Source organism: Trachymyrmex septentrionalis, unplaced genomic scaffold (genome assembly GCF_001594115.1).
Source record: "Trachymyrmex septentrionalis isolate Tsep2-gDNA-1 unplaced genomic scaffold, Tsep1.0 scaffold32, whole genome shotgun sequence".
Taxonomy (NCBI): domain Eukaryota; kingdom Metazoa; phylum Arthropoda; class Insecta; order Hymenoptera; family Formicidae; genus Trachymyrmex; species Trachymyrmex septentrionalis.
In genome coordinates, this window is record NW_017305485.1 from 3,219,178 (window position 1) to 3,226,630 (window position 7,453).

At 34.6% G+C, this 7,453-nt stretch overlaps 1 protein-coding gene and 1 pseudogene across 1 annotated transcript in view; one reads left to right on the plus strand and one right to left on the minus strand.

Moving 5' to 3' along the window:
* The window catches only part of LOC108749827, a 5,464-nt pseudogene extending 207 nt beyond the window's left edge, over positions 1–5,257 (plus strand).
* Positions 1–7,453, minus strand: part of LOC108749946 (glutamate-gated chloride channel) — an 80,425-nt gene that overhangs the window by 54,386 nt on the left and 18,586 nt on the right. The window lies entirely within an intron of this gene.

Below are 7,453 nucleotides of genomic sequence, written 5' to 3' on the forward strand. Positions count from 1 at the left end.
ATCTATCTATCTATCTATCAATCTATCTATCTCTGTCTCTCTCTACCTCGCTGGTCTCTCCTGTGTCCTGTACGGTCGATAGTCCAGCGAGTGTATAGAGAGAAGCCACAGAGGCCAAACACAGAGGCCTACATAAATTGCGTACGATGTAACATCTCGTCTCTCGGTGAAAAGGGCGCTCTCCTACTTTCAGCCAAGGCAAATTGTGGCACGACTTTCGATCGAAAGTCAATCCGCACATGATGCAACCGCAAATGAATCAAGGCACACGTGTCGTAGATCAGCGAGGTGATCGGCGAGTTCATGGAGAAAATACGGGAGCAAATTACGGGATCCTGAGAGCCTGGAATTGCCGAGCGTCCTCACCAACGAACTGCTGAAATGGACCTTAGAGTGTAAGTGACACCGTAAGCGAGATATTTACGCCACTAATGTTTCGCACTCCTCTTCGGAAAATGGAGCATCTAGAATGATGTACGTACGTAAGTCTTCGCCTGTAACAATGGAGTTGATAAATTAGCTCGCACTCCAAATTCAATGCACTGCGGCAATGTATGTACACATTCGAGTGTGAATCATAATACATTTATCAACGGTATGACAAGAGAGATACGATTGAAAAGTTAAAAATACATCGCTCCACATTTCAATATTGAAATTCGTCGGTCAATTAACGATCATCACCGTGCGTTGCGTGTCGTAATTAATAGCAATACGTTCGATCGCGCTGTCGGTATCGATGTCGGCGTAGAGTGCTTGATGCCTAATCTTGCCGCAGCCCCGGAGCCGCGAATAATGATTAATTGCATGCACGAGATGTGTCCGATCTCACGTACCGCTCATGGAAATTCAGATGTCTCTATGGAAGATATACAATACGCGGAATCTCAAGAAGTTCTTCTCGTGTGCTGAATACGCTCTTAATGGGTAAATATTGAAACTTATACTCGTTACACTGCTACGTCGGCATATTACTCGAAAACTCCTACGTGAATACGCGAACTTGTTACTCCACGTCGTCATTACTGTAATCCTCGATGTGTTTTCTCGATATTCTCATGTCGCGAAGTTAGTTATCAATAATGCATCATGCGTCTCACGTTAATTACTTTCTACTTAGAATAAAATTTAACGTTTTACGGTTATTTACCCCCTTCTCTGCGTTTCGCTTGCGCGATAAATTCATCCGGCACGTAACAAGCTTCAAAACACGACTCATCGTCGCCGTCGTATTTCGCGCAATTTTGTTTACGATCTCTTTTAAAATCGCTAGTAAACACATCGAGCGGACTACTCTTCACAAAGTGTGAAACAATGAACAATAGCACAAATCTACGCGACTGTAGTATATTAGAGAAACTTTTGCATATCGACAAGGTAACGGCACAGGTAATGACGCTCGATATGGCTAATGTGTACAGTATATTGATACGGTAAGTGTGAGATTCGAGTTCTTCAAAACAATTCTCACGGTTCGATCTTCTACAAACAAAATATTATTTCTTTTCCAACAGACTAAATATAACAATATGAAATGATAAATAATTCTAATTAAAATAAAAGAGAATCTTTTCATTCCTTTTTTTTTATTTTTTTAATGTGATTATGCTGCTGTAAGAGTATCTTCGAAATTTTTATTTTTATTCCCGGTCGAGATAATATTTTTCGCAATAAGAATTAATTATTTATAGATTTTAATGTGTCACTCAACGTTATTAAGATCGTTCGAAGATGCGAAAAAGCGTCAAATTGCTAAATTGCTAGTCAATGTGATATTACTGCAGTAGTTTAGTAGAATTAGCGTTTCAAAGGATTACATACGTAGTGTATAAATTCACGCAATCATACAAGCAATGTGTTTGGCAGTTTGTTGTATTACATCGCGAATAATCCGAAGGAAAAACTGCGAGAAGAAATAATGTCCGTGTTACCGGACAAAACATCGCCCGACACACAGAACGTCCTAAATCAGAAGAGATACGCTAAGGCCTGCATCAAGAAATCCCTTCGATTGTTTCCCATTGCTGTAGCTATTCTTAGAACTATGTAAACGGACGTTTGCATAGGAGAATATAAAATACCGGCAGGAGTGCGTAATGCTTTTTTTACTTTTAATTTATTATTTATATGTACATATTTAATCTGATCACTAATTAATAACTGTATTATTTATATCTTTTCGTTGGATTATTATTAATTAATCCATGAAAAATTAACTGTCAATATATTTCATACATTTTATAGTAAACAAAAATTTATTAAATCTTAATATATATTTCTTTCAATAGTAAACGATTACTTACAGTAAATAAATGTTCACTCAATAAAAAGATAATAAATAATATAAATAAATCGAATTATCATTTGATATAACTATCGTTTTTTAATTCATCGGGTTTTTATATCAAACAAATATTTGTCCACATTTACTAAATAATATAAATAATATAAATAAATCAAATTATCACTTGATTTAACTATAATATTTTTTCATGGAGTTTTTATATCAAATAAATATTTGTTCACATTTACAGTAAATATTTACTTGGAACTCTCTCTATTCAAACATAAATATTTATTAAAATTAAATAAATTTTTTTCAGTGTAAGAAAAACAATTCACTTAAAATTACACGATTTACAAGAATTGATAAGTTTATCGGGTATACACGTCGCGAAACAAGTAACACCAATGAAATCGCATCTTCAAACGATTCTCTTTTCTATGCCGTCAGTTCGATGTCATGGCCCGTCATTCTCTGATCGCGAATGAGCCCACGCAGTTTTCGAGAACGCAGAAATACATTCCCGAGGGAATAGTTGCGGGGTAACACGGAGTTTCCATCAGCCAAGGAGGAGAGCGCATCCCTTCGTGTACATGCCTTTCGGATTTGCTCCTCGCACCTGCATCGGCCGACGATTCGCCGAAAATGGAACTCGAGACGTTACTCCTGACAGTTCGTAAACTTGCTCGTCCTGCTGGTAATTCCATTGCTCAGGGGATTCAGTTTCTGGGATAACGATAACAAGATTTCCATTTCGAAATAACGTGCCTCACGTTAAGAAGGTAACGATGCCAAACAAAAATATTTTCAATTCCCTGAGCCCTGAATTTTTACAGTCAAAACGATTAAGATATTTTGACAAAAATTGATTAACATGCTCGAATCTCAATTAATAAAATAAATCTTTAGATACATGGGAAGTACGGTTTGAATAAAAATATCTAAAAATTTAGCTAGACGTGAAAATAATTTCTGTAGACAATTAATTAAAAAAAAATTAATTATAATGTAAATGCTCAAACTCGTTGTTAGAATGTCAAAACTTTTTGCATGCAACATTGCTTATCATGTTTGAATTTCCTACATAATTATGTGATGGTCCAACAAAGTTATTTTCAGATCTGTATTTAACCTAAATTTTTTAATATTTCAGTAAAATCGTCCTTTCCGTGTAACGACAATTAGTCAACAGAAATTCGACTATTATTAATAAAATAAAAATAATTTTCTACCTTTTATTTTTTTTTCTTTTTAGCATAAATAAAAATTATATATTTCTTTAACATAAAATAATTATATATTATATTATTCATGCTATAGACACAATTTCATTCGTTGCTTGTCGTTTAAAAGATTTGGTCAAAAAATGGAAAAACCTACTATTATATAATTAGTGGTTGTCCTGTTAATCTTACGTGTTTCACTCATTCCTACACGCTTTCGATACGAACAGCTGAAGCGAAATAAACGTCCTTTAAATGAGTAACACGGAAATCTGATTTTTGTTTGTTTTCAGTTCACTCGCGTGTCTCCGAGGAGAATTCTTCTTTTCACCGATGTTTTATTCATACACGATAAGCATAGATGTTTAATAAGTTGGGAGTTGGTTTAAACGAGCGCCCGCGCAAGAGTGTATCGCGTACACTAAGACAATAACAGAAACGGACGACATGCTTGCATAATATGCAGATTCTCTTGGAGCGTTGGACTATGCGTGACTGTGCATGGCAGTGCAATAACGATGTTGTGCTCAAGTACGAATTCTCGGAGAGCTAAATATTCTCTTAAGCGGATTCTCGTTGGCGTCATTCCTTTCCTCGTGAAGAATTGAAAAGCATGATTCCGTAATTTATCCCAGCAATTTAATATAAACATTAACAAAGATGGCTACTTTTATTTCCGCGGTTAGTGCTCGTGCATATATTTATCTACAAAATATTTGAATATGATAACTATTAGTGTGTCTTCAACTTGCTCGTTACATTACTTGCTCATTAATCATTAAATATTTTAGCTTTAATTTTGTCTGCTTAAAATCAGATTTTCAATATTTCGTTTTCTTATATATTTAATCTGAAAAAAAACGTTAATGTTTTATAATATTCTTCATGAAAATAAAGAATATGTTTTTGTGTATATGTATTAGTGTATCTCTCTAAGAGGCGATAGTTTTATTAATGTCTGACTCGTTTTATAACATATAATTACTAAAACAGATAATAAATGTAAGCTAATTGTTTAAGTTAATATTAGGTAAATCATTGTTTTAATCACATCACTTGCAATATATTTCAATGTACACCCATAACATAATGGTCTCAGCTCCCACACAGTACATTAATAGGGAGAAGCTTAAAATCTTGCGCGGTATTACGAGTTTCACATAAATTCCTCTAAATTGTGTATATTTTTCAAAAATATTTACTGTATTTTTAATAATTAAAAAATGGAATATTATCTTCATTCTCGTATACGTTAATAATTTAATTAAAAAAAAAAATCTTTTTTTCTTATCCTATTTCTGCTACTTTCCTTTATTTAAATACAAAAGCGCACTAATAAAGACAATTATTCTATATCGCTTCATATTATATACTATTTTATTAATATTCAAATATATTGGTTTTGCATGCGAGCTGGAAATTTGATTTTTGGTGAAAGAGCCTTCACGCAGAAATTCAGAAGCAATCTTCTAGTGAGAATTACGAGTCTCGGAACCACGCTTTTCAACTGAATAGCTGATTCTCGAAATGGTTTCCAAGCGGAAAAGCCGCGAGAAACACGACGCTTGCATATCACTCTTCCGGTCCGCGCGCAGTACAAACTGCGAAAGGAAGAAGCTGCTGAAGACGTTTTTGTTTTATTTAGGTCATTCGAAATTTCCGTATTGAATGACATCACGGACCGCCCGAGTACGAAAGCCGACTTATAAACACGCTGGTGCCAGTCGATTCAAGCTCATCGACTTGTTAGATCGTCACAATTGGTGCAAACCTGTCCTACGGCCGAGTTTGCACACGTTTCACGAAAAAAGATGAGAAAAATGCCCTGGAGAAACAGCCAGAAAAGAATCCCGTCGACATCTTGCGCAATTTTTTCCCTTTAATAATTACGACAAATGTCGGTGCAGCCACCGGTTACACGAGCATCTGACCCGAAGAAGCCCGGCCGAGAAGCGGTGAAGATATCATCGACCAACCGCAATTCTTACAATTTTAATCTACGCCCGAGGACAAAAAGCATTTCGCAGAAATGTCGTAGCGTGGAAGCTACAAATTTTTAGCAAGTTCGTAGAAAAGCACGCGCTGTGTATGTGTGAGCTCGGGTCTTAAATAGCATAAAAATATAAAAGGTATAAAATAAATTGTACATATTGTATCGTAGAAACTTTAATAAATACCGACGTACTTTTTTCGCGCTCATCTTTTATTTATGATAGCCCGAGTGATAGCCTTGGGGCAGCATATTGCGACGTATATTATTTTATACTATTTTATATTATTTGTAACGTCAATAAAGTTGAAAAAATATTTATTATCGTTGACTGGCTGTTTCAATAAATATTTCGCTTATAGCGAAAACTGACGAAAGTTTCTACTAGTCAAAATTATATGAGAAAAAAAGAATGAACAAATTTGTAACGTATAAGGCAGTCACTGTATACACTCAAGTCGGTAAATTGCCATTATTTAGGCGGATCAGATACGATCGATTTAACATCGTTGCGATACTAATTTCGTTATATACCATTTAGTTTAATTACATCGCAGAGCGTAATAACAGCATTTACAACAAAGCTACGACATTACAGGCCTTATCTATCGCGGGACGCATTCTGGAATTAATTTGAACTCGAAATAACCGCATAATAGAGCCTTCAAAATAGATTTGAAATGGGTCGGGATTCCAAGACATTCCGTATGTGTGTATGAGTGGAAATATATATACGAAAATCGATTTACACTCCGCGATGAGAAGCAATAAAATCATTCTTACGTTATGTCGAATGACGTGCGACACTCTATGTTTCCGCATGGAAGGATAATGCATAATCGGCGAAATGAATCTTAATGCGACCTAGTTCCGGTTTACGCGACCCCGATAATACGACTGGATAATAGAATACTACCGTGTGCATGTGTGTGAATCTGCAATACTTTTTTTTTACACCTACCTCTCTCTGTAGTTTTCGCTTACAAGACTACAGTATGTAACGAAACTGAATATATTTACATGTGTTACGGAGATGAAAATAATGTGCGGAAAAAGCAAGCCGGATAAGATAAAACGTGAAAAAAAAAAACCAGCAACGAATAACTATCGAATAAAATTTGCGTATTAACTACGTCATTGTTCGCTTATTTTATGCGATTATCGGTTTCACGAGGGATTTACTCTTTTATAAACCGGAGCGTGACTAACTGATGCGCGGACACGTTAAATTCAACAAATTTTATATATTAAATATAATGTTAGGTACAGCATGTACACGAGTGTATTTGTGTAAAATTCACCATCCGCGCGTCAATGAATTAATAAAATATCAATTTGTGGAACGAGAGAAACGTGGAAAAGTAAATCAATGGCAGCTTATAATCCCCAATGCGAAAATTGACTTCAAACCATCCAAAAATAAACTCTAATGATTACCACGTTTTATTTTATATAATATGAGCACGCGTTTACAAATTCACGTATTCATTGCATTCCAACTCTATATTTATTTATGGAATAATATATAAACAAATATTAAATAAGTACGAACTCGTTTCCCATTCAATGATATCGCGTTATTTAAACGCATTTCGAAGAATAATTTGTAAACCGGAACTAGGTCGCATATCACCGTTCGCGGTCGAGCAAACGTCGATCGTAAAATAGTCTCACTTCCTGGTAGATCCACGCCCCCTTAGAGTTTCCTTTTTTAAAAATATTTACAACAAAATGTTATATATATTTTTAATATTTCTTAGATTCTAAGCACAACTTTGACTATTATAACTTTGGTACAATATATTCCAAGAATATTTTTTAATTAAAAAACTTGAACATATAAAAAATATAAATTCATCTTTGTGTTAATATAATTTCAAATAAAACGTTTCATGAATTTAAATAATACTTTTTAATGTAACAATATAAATAATAACTTGCTATTCTATCTTTTCA